Here is a 17,946-nt window from a genome sequence, read left to right as displayed (position 1 = left end):
GCAAGAACTATTCGTGTGACGATGGATTGGCACAGTGTACATATGTGTAATTGTATGGACCGTTGAAGAAAGCGGAGAGAAACGATCAGCGGTATGAAATAGCGAACCGATAAAGATTTTTTCAATGCAAATTTCACCGTTGTGCATTTCAATGAAAAAAGAGACTCTGACGTTCGTAAGGATTGGCCGAGTGAACGAATTTGTGAGTGAATGAAAAATAGCTGTCAGAGTATCTTCGCCAACTTTTCGTGGTAAGCTGAGCTCGTCAATAAAGCGTCACTGCGAGATAAGAGCCGATGCATTTCGTAGCTTTCTTCTTGGCAGTTTTTGAACGCGTAGGGGAGACTGGGGTCAATTGAAACGTGGCTCAATAGAAACAAGTTAAATAACTTAAAGATGATTAGCGATAGGGATAGGGCGTCGAAGGGAAAGAGGACCTGAGTTTTCGTATCTAAACCTATCAGTAGGTATAGATTTGAACACTTGAAACGTGTTTCGGCGTTTTGCTTTTTTAATGGGAAAAGTAAGTTTTCTAACTGTTCTTATTTTGTTCCTTAATCCAAAACAGTTGTTCCTCTTTCTGTGTAATTTACATTATAATATCAGGGTGAACCAATAGTTCGTGCGATTTTTACGTTGTTTCAGTTTGTGCAAGTTTTTGAAGTCATTAAAATTACTTTATATACAAGTGTTATATGTCATTTTGTGGCCTTTGAAAAGCTTTTTCATATTTAATTATTAGCTACATTCATTTATTGCTCGTTTATCATGGAAAATTTTGAAATTCGAGTACTTTTACGTTACTACTGGAAGCAAGAGTTTAAAGCTACTGAACCAGCAAAGAAAATATTATATTCAGTAGCTTTAAACTCTTGTTTCCAGTAGTGATGTAAAAGTACTCGAATCTCAACATTTTCCATGATTTTACTAAAACGAAGAAACAATTGAACGAACAATAAATTAATGTAGCTAATAATTAGATATGAAAGAGTTTTTTTTGGATTGGAAACTTTCATTTTATGTATTCTGTTGTGCATCACACTTTCAGTCCGCAAAGCATGGTCATTGTCTACGCGCTAAGTTCTCTTTATTTGTTGCTTATGAGGATCGCACCGAAGTTAGATCGTCCTCAAAACTTCTTTTCTTTTATTTGTAAGTAATACTTACATCATGTTACATCACAATGTTATGTACGATCCATTTTTTTGCTCTATTACCGTTATAATATCAACTTCTACAAGATAACATTATCTATCTATATAAACACTGTCACACAAAACAGCTGAGTGCAAGGCGCGAAAAAAACTGCTGGAACAACCTAATATGAATACGAACACGAAGTCACATTATTAATAATGTTCTTCATTCTTGTTGGACCTGTTTTGACTCATGGTTCAGGTTGGTCGTCGCACTAGCTTTTTCTCAGAATTCGGTTTGAGAGTATCTTGTGACCAATTCTAGATTAGCTCTTGTTGATGATCGTATGATATTGTTTATACGAGAGCGCGGGCGAGACTGGAGATATGCAGTACGTTCTATCGTACAGGGTGGTCCGCCTAAACCAGGTCAGCTGAATATCTCTTCCAATCGCGATGATAGAAAAAATAATATAAAAATGATTTACTCTCTATAATGTCCTCTTTTGTACCAGATAAAACATTTTTTTGATAGCTTCATCCTCTTGTGAGATATTTAACCATGCAACCTGAATAGCGATATAAAAAACATATCGTAGTAAATAAAGTTTAGTGAATACTACGTGAAGAAAAACATGATAAGTTTACGGAGTCTCCTGTCCGGAAGAAACTTATAGTATCTATGGATTGTATTTAATTTTTGCATATTAGGTACATATCGATTGGTAAACAGTTTGTATTTTAAATTGTTTTCGCTTCAACAATGTTTGACGAAGATGTGACAGTAGTCTTCCTATATCTATTGGTCAAACGCTATTTCAATACATAACTTTCGATACTTGACTATTCAAATATTTTTCGAACAGATCAAGCATTTGGTTATTCGGAAAATTTAAATAGAAGTAGTCTCAGTCTAGTATACGATAGTTTCATTTCGATAGTTATTTGAATAACAAATATTAGAATTCTCAAATTTACAAGTTTATTTGTAAGAAATGTAATAAAATATTTCAGTAGTTCTGGCCCTATTATAAACATATAATCTGTAGATGGTTTCGGTAGATCTAGATGCAGAATGTTGCAACGAACACCTGAAAAGACTGCGTGTAGCTTTTAGGCAGCAGGTTCCTCATTCCTGAATTAGTCAGTTTCTTTTTTTTCACTGAGATGACGCATTACATGTCATTGTACGTATCCATTCTTCCTATCGGTTGACGTACAGTAGCGGAACAAAATATCGTAGCAACTATCAATTTTCTAACTTATGTCTTATATCTTTTTATGCATAAATTTTCTGCTGAAAGTCGATACAGCATAAATGTTCTATACGATTACATAAATGTAATCCTAGGTAAATTTTGTGTACAAACAAAAATAATTTAATTTCTTTCATTCAATATTTATAATTTCTTTCAAGTTTTATATAATGTTTTCACTCATATAATTATGATATTGTTGGCCGTAATTAACTTTGCGACGTTCTTACGAACGCTATCAAAGTTCTTGTTTATGACATTTGTTTTGAATTTATCGACTTTGCACTTAGTTTGTCGCTGATTTGTCCGTACTTTAGGCTAGTGTGGCTCTCAGGGGTTGTAGCTATGTTTGATTGTAGCTACAGTACGTGTTTAGCAATCCCGAGGTACACGAGGGCTATAGGGGACCAGTGAACCCCAACAAACTATTATCATATCTAATGAGGATATCAGAGAATGAAGAGAATGCAAAGCATTGTAAAGAAAGAAATTAATGAATATTGTAAAAAGAGACTATGGAAAACATATGGAAGGGAGGAAATCACATTATGAGGCCAAGGATTAAGAGTTTCTTGGAGTGTTTTTTTTTTAATCAGAAAAGTTTATGTATAGTTGTTTTTTTTTATTTTGAGAGTATTTCAGGTACGTTTCAAAGTACATTTGGTAATTATTACAATTCATTTCACACAGAAATCTTATAAGTCAAGTATTATGGACCGTTATGTTTACTCTACACTATTTGATTCTTTCTTGAGTTATAGACATTGTTGTGGTCCAAGAATGTGGAGTAGCTTGCTTTTGCAGGATATGCTCGAAACAGCCATTCGTTTGGCTAAATAGAAAGCCTTCATGACAAATAGTCAATCTAACAATAAGTGAACAAAAGTCATTCGTGGTGATCGTCATAGTACCTTTTATTTTTTGTATGCAAGTTATTGGAAAATGCCTAGAGTGGTAGAAAACACTTCCATTCCCTCGTTCGTTTCATTTATAAAGCGCAATGACTACGGCACTTGTCCAAAGTTGACCATTTTAATTAATAGGTAACGGTAGCCTTAACGAGTTCCATATGGAATACTATGTCTCAAAGTCTACTCGTAAGATATTTTAATTCTATATGACACGTTTTCGTAAGACACCTTTTTTTAAGGAATTGAAGGAATTAAAAAGAAATCGAAGATGACCCCGATACCTCTGTGAACCAACAAAGTAAAAGCGATTGATTATTTGTACAGTTGTCCCTTTGATATCACGCAACTATTGCATGAACAAATTTTATACATGTACGATAGTCCATTGAAGAGCTATTTGAGGAGGCAAAGTTAAGTGGTTGAACTTGTATGAAGTTAAGACAAAATTACGATGTATATTTCCAGAACAAACAGAACTGTTTTCTATGTTTTTGATAGCACTTGAATGAATAAAAATGGAATAACGAATAAGAATCAAGTAATGATATAATAAATAGTAATATGATTAAGTATAACGACGCACTTTTTGAGAGAGAAATGATGCAACGGTGATGACGAAAGGACTTTTTCTAACGATAAGTGTCGAGTCATACGACTTCTTAACGTCATGCGACTTTCGCCATTGATTGTTCGATCGACATGCTACCATTTAAAGCAGTATTAGCCATGAATTATTTCTTCATTAGTGACTGTATCTTTGACAAAGAGAAACATGTGATCTGTCTCGTTATGGTTTACGATCAGGTTAAATCCGACTGTGACGAGAACAACGTAATCGTGAAACACCCTGATACAATGTCACTGACACAGCTGAATACGAGATACACAAGAGTAGAGAGTACGCGTAGATTTCTGCAATTAAGTGATGCTTACGTGGTTAGATAATTCATATGTAGTAATTATTTTCCTCGTTAACAAAGCAATTTGAGTCTATGTGGTAAGAAAGAATAATAACTCGTTGCGATATAAGACGATTTATTAGTCAATGTTTCAGTATAGAATATATGGCTTTTTCAAGAACAATTATTTCAAGTGTAACATAACTAGAATTAATATATAATTTCTATTATTTAACATTAAAATTACCAAGCCGATCAATTTAATATATTTAGGTGTTTTGAACTTCTTTTTAAAATTAATCAATTATTAACAATGGTACTAATATGGTAGTAATTATATTGGTAGATCGACACATTTATTTTGAACTTCTCTTTAAAGTTAGTCAAGTATTAACAATGCATTTGCTGACATTTTTGCCAACAGTTATTGCAACAACTTACTAATTATATCGATAAATTAAATTGCTTCTCTCCCTTTTAATTTAAAATATCTAGAAGTATAGAATAGACATGCGGTGACTCTCTGTAGTTTTAATAATAAAAGAAAAGAGCAGTTACCGCTAAAACTTCCTAGTAGGACGAACAGTAATGCTTCGTTAAATGATCTCCATTTGATTTATATAACGTGCACAGTACAAGCGATTAACATAACCAGTATTTATACTCGTTGGGTTGTCTAAATGTAACGCTTCCCTGGCTTCGAGTAGAATCCCTTAGGCCCTAGATGGACAGCAATGATCAAGTAACGAGTATTAGGTGGTAAATTAAATTCTTGTAGCTCGTTATTAGAGCTACTAGTTTAGACACCGTTGAAAGTGACTTTGTTCTTACATGTTAGATTTCTCCATACCAAAGAGATTTTCTACTCAATTAAAAATGAACCGCGATAAGGTAACTCTGGAAATTATAGAGATTTCTTTTTCAAATTCTTACACAACATTCTCGAAATATGTATCTATCTTTTTAGAGTCATTGCAAATGTTGTGCTCTTCGTTTGTTCATCTTCCCGTCGAAATAAATCAATTTTGTCGATGTAAAAACGGTAAAAATTAAATTTATCACCTAATATTTCGCAACGCCGAGTTAATCGTTTAAGGATAAAAATTACTTTACTGAATTGACGTTGGGAAGATGTGCGAGTAGCCAGCTCTTGCATTATTGGGGCGTACATTAACATTTCATCGACATTGCATCATTTTAATTTTCATTTGAAATATAATACTGGGAATCCCAAAATATCGTATGAGATGATACCTTGGTAGATTGGTACCATTACCCGAGATCTAGTTTTATATGCTTGTAGTGGATTATGTAACAGCAAAAAGAAATTTCGAACATGCACAGATGAAAAACGTTACAAATAATAACATTGCGGACTTACTACATATAAATGTTATTGCTTTCTGAGTTTCGAGAAGCACAAGTATCATCGCTACTACCGTAATTACAATCTAATCGTGTATAATAAATTGTGCAATATAAATTTGCTTGTGTATAATATTAATATTATAGTAGCATTGAAAGTGAAAAGAAATCTCGGATAATGTTTTGCACTTCAACAAGGAAGAATCGTGTATTTCTTAATGAAACATAACAATTAATTTTATCTCCTACCGAAATGTTAAGATATAATTTGTTTGTGAACAACATTAAATCGGTTTACATACATGTACATAATTTAGCTACATAAAACCAAGCAAAGGAAATACTTGAAAATTATTTAAAACGATCGAATATACTTGACAGAAAGTGAATAGAGGTGTGTTACTTTCACAAGTTCAATATTTCACGAAACATTTATAAACAAAATTTAAAACTTTATGCAGAATATAGAAATGTCTACCAAACTATCAAAATATAAACGAGGTATTTGGTACATACTGTAGTAGATCGTCTAATAAATATAGTGTTTCTCAAACTTTACTTCCGCTCAGATCCATCCAATAAAACAAACAAAAATTTCAGTGACTCCTTATAAATAGAATTATATTATTATTTGGCCTGAATCTTGTTAAATCTTGTCTTCTTCTTTTTGTGAGTGTGCAAGATAAATTTGATAAAGTAGTTACTCTTTGGTTTTTTCCAAGTAAACTGAGTAGTTATTTTAATTCATTATTAACCTAGCGTTTTGAGTATGAAGGTTTCCTCGTTTGTAATATCTGTATAATATTGGGAAACCGTTATTGAATAAAAATTGTGACAAAAGGGGTTCGCATGTACTCAACAGCTTTGAGTAAACATTGTTTAAGCGATACGAAAAATTTGTATATTGTTAAACCAATGGTTGAAACAAGAGAAAATTAAAGTCATACAATCACCGTTTTTTCCATAATAGGGCAATCGGTAGAGAATTAAAACAGCGTTTTTGTGACAAAAACACTAACAGCAAACCGATTGTCCAATTACATAAAAGGGGATGCGTAGATTAATAGGTATATTTTTTTCACTCCCAACTCTCTTCCGTTTTCTTGTTATAAACAATTTAATACAAAAAAATCGTGAATTTTGTCGTTTTTTGCTTATAGATTTTAAACCAATGCAGTAATATTAATGCTCCAAGATCAGCCATTTATGATCAATTTTCGAAGGGTTTTTCTTATACTTAAAAACATTTGATCGAAAAATCAGAATATACGTTTCGTAGTGCATGACATCAATTATTCAAATCTTTTTTTTTAAATAAAAATCGGTCTTACGGTAACGCATACAGGCTCGTAGGAAAACAGCGCACTAAAAAATTCAGATCGCGATTGTGAGAAAACTAATTATCCGACAATCTCTGTTTTTTGTACACATAAAGAACACATTAATCGCTACTTATCCCCAAAAGACGAACGCTTCAACTCAAAGAATGGTAAAGTTGTGAATTTTTGAAAAAAACGCTGAATTTTCCGGTTTTCCCGATTTTTCTTCGTTTCTCATTATCCAATCGAGACGTTCTAGGTCTCATTCTGTAGGTATTTTTATCGTCTACATTTTGTCTGCTTGGAGCATTGATATTGCTGCATCAGTTTAAAATTTGTAAGCAAAAAACGTCAAAAATCGCGATTTTTCTTTTGCATTAAATTGTTTATAACAAGAAAACGGAACAGAGTTGGGAGTGAAAAACATATACCTATTAATTTACGCATCCCTTTTTATATAATTGCACGATCGGTTTGTTGTTAGTATTTTTGTTACACAAAAATGCTCTACTGTTTGGCCTATAAGTAGCAATTCATCATTCGTCCATAAAGCAATATCTGTATTTTTTTGTTATCGTACCTTGACCGGATATTTCTTTGGAATAGATTTCATAGGCTTGTCGTTAACAGAGTGGATAACGTCATGTTTAGGCGCCGTTTACATCAGCCGAATGAAACTGATATTATTTCGATGTTCGCTGAACTGATATATCTTGCTGATAAATTTTCATCTCTATAACCGTTCGACATACGATTCTCTGTTTCCTTTCTTTAAACGTAGACGAACCTCCTTTTAACCATTTCAGTGCCAAGGAGCGGTATATCGCTCCACCATACACCTGAAAAAAGCACCAAGAGCGATATATCGCTGCTCATTTTTGTTTACATCTCTTTTGTTATCCATGTTTGCTTAAAATTGTCTGACATTTCTCGGATACGTATGAAAATTTCTTCTGGCGCTCAAAGACTTAAACAAAAACTTCTTGTTTTATTCGTAAAGATATGTTTTCAATAGAAAAATATAAAAAGTATTTTAAAAACAGTAATATTTTGGAATGTCTCGAATTATTATTAAAACACCATCCATCCGTAGGAAACTGGATGCAATAAAGTACAAGATGGTCCATCATAATTTTAGTGTTGTGCGTAGTATATCTTTATCTAAGCCGTGTAAGATTTAATAGGAATGTGGGTAAAATATTTTGAATCCGATTAAAAGCTGTAATAATATCATTTCAGAGTCGCAGGTTACCAACCACTGATCCATGCAGCCGAAATCTTATCTGGCGGTTTCCAATGCTGTGTAGCAAACGTATAGTTCAAAGAACTGACTAATAATCAGCTTTGATTCAGTGTCAGAAATCTTTTATTAATCTTGCTAATCGCCGAATGCAGGATATTTGTCAGTTTTCAAACTATTAACCGAATTTTTATTGTTGTATATCAACCGATAAAGTGTTTCTCCAAATTATATTCATTGAAACTTTCCAGAGTCCATAATATAATAATAAAAATTGAAAAATTCTACGTTTAGATCTTTAATATTGGTAAAAGATCTGTAATAATCACAGTGTAACTGTCACAGTGAAAAGTGACTATGAAGAAAACTACGAAGAAAACTATTTTATGAATAAACATATATTATTTTAGCTCTAAGTGAGTGTAATAAGATGTTGAATAAGTTTTTTGTTTTTTCTTTACTCACTAGAGGGAGTTAATCCTAAGACTACGATATTACGTTGAAAGAAACTGGTTGTTAACTGATAATTATGCGTCTGTACATTCCGAGTTTTACAGTTGGCTGATTAGTCAAACAACTAAATATTAATCTCACAATTAGTGGATGTAAAAGTCGCATAAATGTTGCCATTCACAACGAATAGCGTGACATTGCTATTTTATAGTGAACTATGAAATCATGCCTACGATAATGAAATGTGTGATAGAGCTATCGATATCGTGTTTAATAAACTAGATATATTGCATCAGTTCGAAACATTTTGTTCACTGTGCTTGCAAGAAACAGTTTGTTTCCTTCCTCGTTAAATTTAATTGCACTGAAAAAAGTGGAGGAACAAGTTATGGTGTTCGAAAGTGAAATAAACGATAAATTGATTTCAACGTAGTATTAAATTATTCAATACTGATCATGATATATTAAACGGTAGTAAAGTAAGTTTTATTGCAGTGACTGAAAAACGAATAGTAACATTAATCGAAAACAGTGGAATCTTCAATATTCAAATTATGCACTCAGAAATGTGTGTAGTTCTTTGGGTATGGACATTTTCAGATAAATAAAATAATTTTTGGAAAAAAATATAACCGACTTCGAAAAAATATTAAAACTGCACTAAAAAGTATGAAATAATTTCTAGTTAATTGATACGAATACTCACCAGTTCTAGATTGAATTGCTTAAAAGTATGAAATAATTTCTATTTCCTTTATATTAAATTATGTTAAATAACCGTATCTGTCACCCTCAGGGGCTGTAGAATGCGAATACATATGCAGCTACAGTACGGGTTTAGCGATCCCGAGGTACCCGAGCTATAAGGAGACTAGCAGGTCCCCACAGATATGAGAGTTAAGTGATTCTGCGAACAGTATTAAAAAACAATGTAGAAGTCATGTAAGACAAAGTTATGATAAGAAGATGGAAATAAGTAAGAAGTATGTATTAGTGCGATAACTATGCATGTATAGTTAATCACTTGAGATCAATACAAGATAGAAGATACATAACTGTCGAAGAAGAGAACAAAGGACGGGGGGAGGGTAAACACTGAACAATAATCGCGTGACGATTGATTCGAGGACTCGTTGGATCCATCGAGAAAATAATTCGCGAAATATTAATATAACATGTCAGTAACAAAACATGCAAAGTCACATTATTTCTTTGAAATCCAAAATTCTGTTGGAATAAAAATACGGTATAGTGATTTATTAGCGACGTTTGATTGATTTCTAAAACGCAATTTTATTTTATACTTTCAATTTTTATGTTGTTTATCTTTTATTCAGTATTAGAAAGTTTGCGTCCAGGTGTGAATTTTATCTATCTCTGGGAGACACATCTTCACAGATACTGTCACTAACTTCGTCCATTTTCTGAATACAATCAGTATAAATATAAAATTCTTGTAATAAAATCGTTGTCGGATATTCTATGCGCGTATCTGCTTCGTTAAGAAAGAAAATGCAACGTTAAGGAAGAAATGTATACTGTTTAGATAATGGGGGTTCTAAAGTATCACGATGGACCGTCATATGAAAAGAAAATAGGTATATATTTATACTTGCTGAGTAAAGAAGAAATGCACGTGCTGCAGTGGAGTCGTATGTTTGCGTAGTATTCTTGAGGATATCACACGTGTAAAGGTCATTTTAGACGGTCATATCTGTTCTCAGTTCAGTTTCAGTTTCACTCGAACTGTCAGTTTTTCCTATGTTTAAAAAGTAAACAGTGAAAGGAAAACTGAAACGAAGACTGAAAACTGACGGGATGAATAGACCTATTTGTTTCATTTCATTTGTCAGAAATCCTATATGTAAAAACAAGATCGTCACGACTCGCGTCAGTTTTCTTGAAAATTTTGTACGGTGTACGTATGGGTCTGTCGCTATGTCCAAGCTTTTTCTTTAGAATCAAAACTAAAGCTGTCGCAATAAGACAGTCAGTCACTTCATCCATGAATTGTGATACCACAAATGTACACTTTTAAACCGGAATGAACAATGTATATGTTGAACACTTTTAATTAATGAATTTTTGCGCGCAACTCAACGGGTTACAAAGAACTGAAACGATTGGGAACAGTGAGAACTGAACGCATCGTGTAAAAGAATCTAGTTTCCCGAAATGAAATGAAACGATAATGGAAATTGAAACTGAACTGAGAACAGATATGACCGTCTAAAAGGACCTTAAGAAAACATTTGACTAAAGTCACGAATTATCATATCGTTACCATGATACTACAAACCTATTTTCTTTCTTTATTTACTTACCGGTGCACGTTTTTCAGTTCCATGCTTAATTAGAGCTTTCAATTGAAATTGAATCTACTTGTGGATTTAGAGAGGCGGCCGAAAGTCCTTAATGAAATCATGTATGAATTTGGATGTGAAATTCCAATCAAATGAAAATAATGTGTTAAAAAGTGATTTTGATGGTATTCAGTTACATCATGAGATAATGTCGTATCGGGAAATTTTTCTTGACGTTATCGAACAATCCTTTTCAAGTTTCACAAAAGATTGTAGATGCTGACTTGTTACCTTGTTTCCAAAAGTTTACTATTGCATTGAGAATTTTTTTAACCCTGTCGGTTTCCGCAGCATCTGCCGAAAGAAGATAATTAAAAATTATCTCCGATCTACGATGTCCCAGGAAAAACTAAGTAGTCTTGCACTTATTTCTATTGAACATGAAATATCAGAAATATTGACTTATCAAAAATAATAGACGAATTTGCGTCTCTAAAAGCCAGAAGAGTTCATTTGAGAACGTTGGTACAGTAATTTTGTTATTTAATTTAGAATGTTTTAAAAGTTGTAGGTATCACTAAAAATTATTCTTTTTGTCATTTTTTTTATAAATAATTATTAAAATAATGTAAACAATACATATTTTACAAACGAGATTGCTCATTTATCTTATTCTATATAGTACTAATATTTTTGAATTTCCTCAAATTTTAACGGAATAAAAGAGCGGCGAGAAATAATGGATTTGCACAGTGACGTCCAAGCAATCAGTACCGGCACCGGGTAACTATCTAACTTCCATTTAGGATTCATGATATCGTCTGAAACTTTAGCAATCATTTCTTATCATTCATGACATAGTGCTTCAAAAAGGATCCTTCATTTTTATCACTTTGTTGTAAAATGTTTCATATAGATATTTAGTGGACTTAACAAAGTTATTAGTGACGTAACACTTTAGAATTTAGGTTCTTTTGTATTTGAGAGAAACTTGAAGTTCCTTTCAACTCGTTTAATACAATTTTCAATTTACCTAATTTTTAAACGAATCACAATTTATTTAATCGCGAAGAAAGTGTGAACAATCAATTTCAATTCAATTAGATCCTACAGAAGGTTGACTTTCAATCCTTAAACATTCGAAAATGATATAACAATTTTTATCACGAATAAACATACTTGTTAGGAATTCGTATAAAAATAATTAGAATACTTTCTACGGGATACTACGCAATATCTTTCTTAAGATGTTCATTTAAATGTCCGAGAATGCAATTCATACGTTATAGTTTGTTAGTCAAATATCTATTGAGCATATTATACATACTCTCCTAAATTTAGTGGAAAACGATATAGAAAAGAGCATTTTTTTTTCATTCATCGACAGATGGGTGCGCGCATGTTGACAGAAAATAGGCGTATCATACTTTAAAATTTAAACGGCCCCAAAGGCTTTGTTAAGGACTTATTGACTTCACAATATGAATGACAGGTATACAATATCGTGAAAGGTTTTCTATTACTGTTCGTGCATATAGAAAAGAGATAACGTTTTATTGTTGAATATACAATACCGTTCAAAAGTCTGGGAGGTAATCCATACTTGTTGGATTCCGTGACACAGTATTAAATGAAACCGTTTACTCTGTTTTTAATTTTAAAGCATCTGCTGCAATATTTTGCTGATTATGACACTTTAGGCAAAGTAGTTAAAATATTATTAAGTACACAGTGTTTCGTTGATTCTAGATACTTGGCGCATGCTTCCAAAGTGTTTAGAAACTTGAGTTATCACTAGACTACGAATGTTTATGCAAATTCATATTTTCACGTATACGGAATTGACAATTAAAATGAAAATGTTAATTCTTAATTTTGTAACTCAACCTTTAATGGCTGTTTTAATCTTTACTGACATAATCTTCTTTTAATCGTTTCTTTCGTTTTATGTTGCAATTATGATAATTCGCTATCACACGCCTTCCATCAATGCTTAACCCTCTATGGACCAAACTTTTGTCTTCTTTAAGCGACTTGCAAGGCATTTACTTTGATACTTCAGGTCGATGGTGATGCCAACCGTCATCGATATTGTTACTGGTTATCAGAGACATTATATAATTAACACGTATACTTCACTTGTGAAAAACTAAAATTATTTGGTAAAATGTCGATATATTAGCATGTGATCTGAAAATGACACGAGTCCATACAGGGTTAACTTTTAATCTCGCATAAATTGATGGTTCCATATTTAATTACTTTACAGCTTACACTTAATCTTTAATCTTAGAGCCTAATTTTGAATAGTATAACATAATCTTTCACTGATCTTTTCCTTCGTTTTTCCATACATACGAGGCTTGTGTAATGTTAGATCTAACTGGATAATCTCATATATCGAACGATTACGCAACACAAGTTACATCAATGTCCTTTACTTAGACCATGAATAGCAGTCTGACACATTAAACACATGTTGCAGCTGAAGCTTCCGTAATTTGTATCGGTGATACCTTTCTTGCAAACGCGGAAAACTTACATTTTAAGCACAATATACAGTAGCAATCTCCGTTATTTGTACAGTGCTCAAAAAAATATGTGATTGCTTCTGTAGCGTTTAACCAACGATCCAATTGCTCAACTTAATACGTGTTTGTATTTCATTTGATATATCGATATTTTTAATTTATCGCTTTGAGTTCATTAGCAGCGTGTGCAATTGTGCATTCACACATCGACAAAAAATATATATACCAATAAATCGTTAAGATGCCATCAAACTTCGACCGAAATAGTTATACGAAGAAATAGGTCAAGGCACAACATCTCGATATCTTTTCTGTATTTGTCTTTCATGGTTCTGATAGAAAAGAACAACAGATGGTTCCACGCGACATAAATGGAAATCTGTAGTTTTAACTCGTGGACTACCATACCAATAATCTTGAAAATTTCTACTGTAATTAAAAATGTTTACAGACTATTGAAAACTACGTAATTAAACATTCATTGTGGTATTTATTGTAGCAACTTGATAAAAATTCAAGAATTTCGTTCAAATTTATTTTCCTTGACGTTTGACTTTCAGAATTAAATTTTTCTTAATGCTTTAGCGAAAAGCACTGTCGCCCACATATCGGTGATTTTTACTTGTTAATGGTGTTTATTTTAAATAAATATCAATTTGTGTAGATATTATTCAGTGTTTGTATAAAATGTCTTGCATGAAAAATTAGTGAAAAAACAGTAGATGTGAATCACACATTTTTAATATAGAAGCTGATTTAATTACAGATTTTAGAATTCAGTTGAAGTATTTAATACAGAGTGAATCAAGCCAATGTGAAAAGTCGTAACTTCATTATCAGTCCTTTTAGAGATAAATGTCAGAGGGAAAACATGAATAGTTCAAAGAGTACTATATCTATAGGTCCATATTTTTTTTATAAGCGCAATGGTGGATGTGGAGTCGATACTTGCATTCTTGTTTAAAATGAAAATGCATATATTTTTTGCATAGATTGAATCCTTCCCACGTCTCAAGAGTTGCGTCGTATGTCCTCCTTGAAACAATGCAACTTTTGTACGACAAAATTTTGTCCACAGTAATTGGTTTAAAAGTTATTTAAGATGCATCACCCTGTATACTGTGTAATAGTTTTTTTTCTTTCTCTTTTAGGAAGATAACACATTAATCTTGACAGTTGCAAAGTTACCACAAATCAGTTTTCTTTCAAGTTACTATCTCTTGCCAAGTTTTTATCTCTTCCAATGTCATTATCTCTTGAGAGGTATTATCTATCCTTCCAACAAGAGAAGTGGAAACACTTTGACCTTTTGGTGATGGCTGACCCACGGTCGACATGAAAATTCAACTTCAGAATATGTGTAACTAAATTTTTATACAGCAGTATTTAAAAAGTCTTATTCCAAGTTTTTGTTTTTGTTATATGTTATACAGAACGTTGTGCAACAATATGCACGTTCATGTTCTATACTTAATATTATTTCATGTTTGAATTATTTACTCAGCCATCCTGCTGGCCATTGCAATGACGAAAAATTTTGATCGACTTCCTAAAGTATTATTAAATTCTGTTTCCTTAAGTATAATTTTCGTCTGTTTCTTTCGAAACTATATTTACAGTTAAGAGACTTTGATCTAATTCCACGAGATTCATATCTTTCAAAGTGTATATATTCATGTATTCAAAATTTCAACTCTTTACATTACATTATCCAAATTTGATATTTTTTAAGAAACAAATGATAGTTATGTTCTTTTTTTTATTTTAATAGTTATATTCTTGTACACGTAAATGTACATCTACTTTAATAGCGTGAATTACTTTCTTGTTTATCGCACCTTCTTTTAAAGGTTTCTGAAGAAGATGAAGACCATTCAAATTGAAGAACACTAATTCCGTATTGTTTTCCCAACATGTTCTCACAACTGATCCCACTATAAAGATAAATAGTAATCTTAAGAAAGTTCATGGCGTACGCACATGGCGTACTTTTTAATGCACCAATTGGCAATGTGTTAATCAGTCTCCCGAATAACTTCCAAGGTTATTTGTTCGTTTGAATATTGACGTTGAGATGATTCGATGAAGAGATAATGCGACCCAGAGACATTATTTCGTGACGCTATTCAGCAGCGGGCAACAATATGCACGGAAACACCATTCTCCGCGTGATGGGATCTCCTGAGAGAACTCGAGGAAATTGGATACCACGTTATCACACATATTGTTCGTCATCGGTAGGAAAGTTTGAGTATTGGCGCGAAATGACGCGCGAGACGGCCCGAATCGGAAGTTCACTGACCCTTGACACTGACTCGCGTACATGACACAGAACACGAAGCATGGAACCAGCGAGATGGAGAATGACAGAGGAAGGGAAGACTGGCTTACCTTAACCTTGACCTTACGCAACCCTCCAACCCCGCCGTTCCTCACCGCCCTCGCCAAAGATACATATTCACCGTCTCTTTCGTTTGTTCGGAACGTCGCTTGATGTCGTTCTCCTTCTCGCTTCGTTTCTCGTCTCTTCACGCTGTTACAACAGGAGCACCGAGACGTTAAGCGGTATTTTCACATGCAACGATCACTATCGCCGATGATGTAACGATGTAACGGTGTTTACATCGGTTTCCGTCTCCACGCGTTTTCATGGTGTCACCGTATTGTCACCGTCAGTGACTTTAATATGTTTGCACGTGTTTCTAACGCAACACTTTTTCAACATTTGTTGTTACAAATTTTGTTGACAGAGGGTCAGAATCTGTTGTAATGGGAGAAACGAGAGCACAGATGGCGTTTGTGAGGATAATATTATGATTACGATGACGATGACCATGTCTAGGATGAATAATACGTATCATAACGATGGTGATCACGATAGTTATGATGACGATGATTATAATGGCGGTGACGACATGGAAATGACATTGACGTTGTGACGATGACGACGATGACGACGATGACGATGATAAATACTACGTATGATAACGACAGTGATTATAATAACCATGATGACGAATTACAACGATGTCAATGATTATAACGAGGACGGTGATGTGGCAATTACGATGACGCGATGACGATGATGGCTGTATTAGGGAGACCAGAAAGTAATGTCGTTTCTGCAGATGTCAATACTTGTTCATCATTTATCAGGTCATTGTGTACCAATTGGTTTTTATCGATCTGAGTTTGAGAATTTGCATGCTAGATAGCAAAAGGTTGCTGGTAAAGACTGCGAACATAATTGATTAAAAATAGAAACTTGTTATGAATTTATTTGTTAGAATTTAATGTAAAAGAAACGACATTACTTTCTGGTCCCCCTGGTATACATATGATGGAGCAATGAGATTCCACACCCATGAATATTATTATTCCTATGTTATTTTCGACAGTGTTGACAAGAACAATTTTCTCCTGAATATGTAGAAGTCGTGATGGAGAGGATGAGTTTTCAATTTTTATTTTATAGTTCCGTTAATAAAGTCATTTCAAAAAATGTAAGCTTCGAAGTGGCGATCGACTCTGACTGGCGCCAGCAAGTTCAACTGCCCTTTACTTTGCTGGCGCGGCAGTTGATTGGTGGCGTCATTTAACTTTACATGCAAATTAAACTGGCGCCACTTTATCGCCAGTTATTAGCCATCGTGCTAGCTAAACAAAAAATGGTTGATTTCTAAAAGTTTTTCTATGAACAATAATAAAAGTGTCAATGAATTGATCATTAGAATTTATAAAAGAATATCCGGAGACGTATGCGCAATATCCATGCTTGCGAAATCACATTTATTCATCGTATACCGTCATCGCTATCGTTATTGTCGTAGTTATACCCATTGACATCATATCATAATCATCATCATTACATTGTGATATAGCCCTTTGTCGCATCGTCGCAATCTCGTCGTTATATTATTGTCACTGTCATTGTCATGTCATCCGATCGACACATTATCATAACGCTAACACCATATTATTATTACCAAATTGTTGTAATCATTGCCTATGTTACTTCGTCAAATTGTAATAAATAGTCATGCCGTTACATCGTCATGTTGTCGTATCGTTATATCGTTATATCGTCACATCATCAAATCGTCATATGATAATGTCGTTATGTTGTCACATCATCCCATCATCATATTATTGCAACATTAACATCATATTGTTATTGCCAAATCGTCATTATCATTGTCTTTCTTACACCACCAGATTGTCATATATCCATGTCATCACATCGTCGCATTGTTATATCGTCACAAAATCTCATCCTCATCGACACATTCTAATATTATTAATGTCGTTGTGTTGTCACATCATCCCGTCACTATATTATCACAATATTAACATCATATCGTTATTGCCAAATAGTCATTATTATTGTCTTCGTTACTTCATCAGATTGTCATATATCCATGTCATCGCATCATCACATCGTCACATTGTTATATTATTATATCATCATCGTTATATATACACAGAATATTTTGTATACACAAACATCATCTATGCTTTCATTTCTTTTCAATG

The 17,946-nt window shown here is 33.2% G+C and overlaps 2 protein-coding genes across 7 annotated transcripts in view; one reads left to right on the top strand and one right to left on the bottom strand.

Annotated features, from left to right (window-relative positions):
• Nucleotides 1-48: 48 nt before the first annotated feature.
• Nucleotides 49-17,946, top strand: part of LOC128887159 (phospholipase B1, membrane-associated-like) — a 43,584-nt gene continuing 25,686 nt past the window's right edge. Inside the window, exon 1 of one of the 2 annotated variants that reach the window (XM_054142763.1) lies at nucleotides 49-251. The gene's annotated coding sequence lies outside the window, so the exon portion shown is untranslated. Of the gene's footprint in view, nucleotides 252-8,891; nucleotides 9,164-17,946 lie in introns of those variants that run through there. The other variant, XM_054142754.1, reaches the window with a different exon arrangement.
• Nucleotides 2,695-17,946, bottom strand: part of LOC128887214 (uncharacterized) — a 144,355-nt gene continuing 129,103 nt past the window's right edge. The window contains exons 1-4 of one of the 5 annotated variants that reach the window (XR_008459984.1): nucleotides 9,286-11,196; nucleotides 7,467-7,725; nucleotides 4,761-6,361; nucleotides 2,695-4,693 (exon numbers count right to left, since the gene is read on the bottom strand). The gene's annotated coding sequence lies outside the window, so the exon portion shown is untranslated. Of the gene's footprint in view, nucleotides 6,362-7,466; nucleotides 7,726-8,142; nucleotides 8,337-9,285 lie in introns of those variants that run through there. The other 4 variants (XR_008459985.1, XR_008459981.1, XR_008459982.1 and 1 more) reach the window with 4 other exon arrangements.

This window comes from Hylaeus anthracinus, unplaced genomic scaffold (assembly GCF_026225885.1).
Source record: "Hylaeus anthracinus isolate JK02 unplaced genomic scaffold, UHH_iyHylAnth1.0_haploid 0, whole genome shotgun sequence".
NCBI classification, from domain to species: Eukaryota; Metazoa; Arthropoda; class Insecta; order Hymenoptera; family Colletidae; genus Hylaeus; species Hylaeus anthracinus.
Note: the sequence above shows the minus strand (reverse complement) of the source record. Positions and strands in the feature narration are given on the sequence as shown.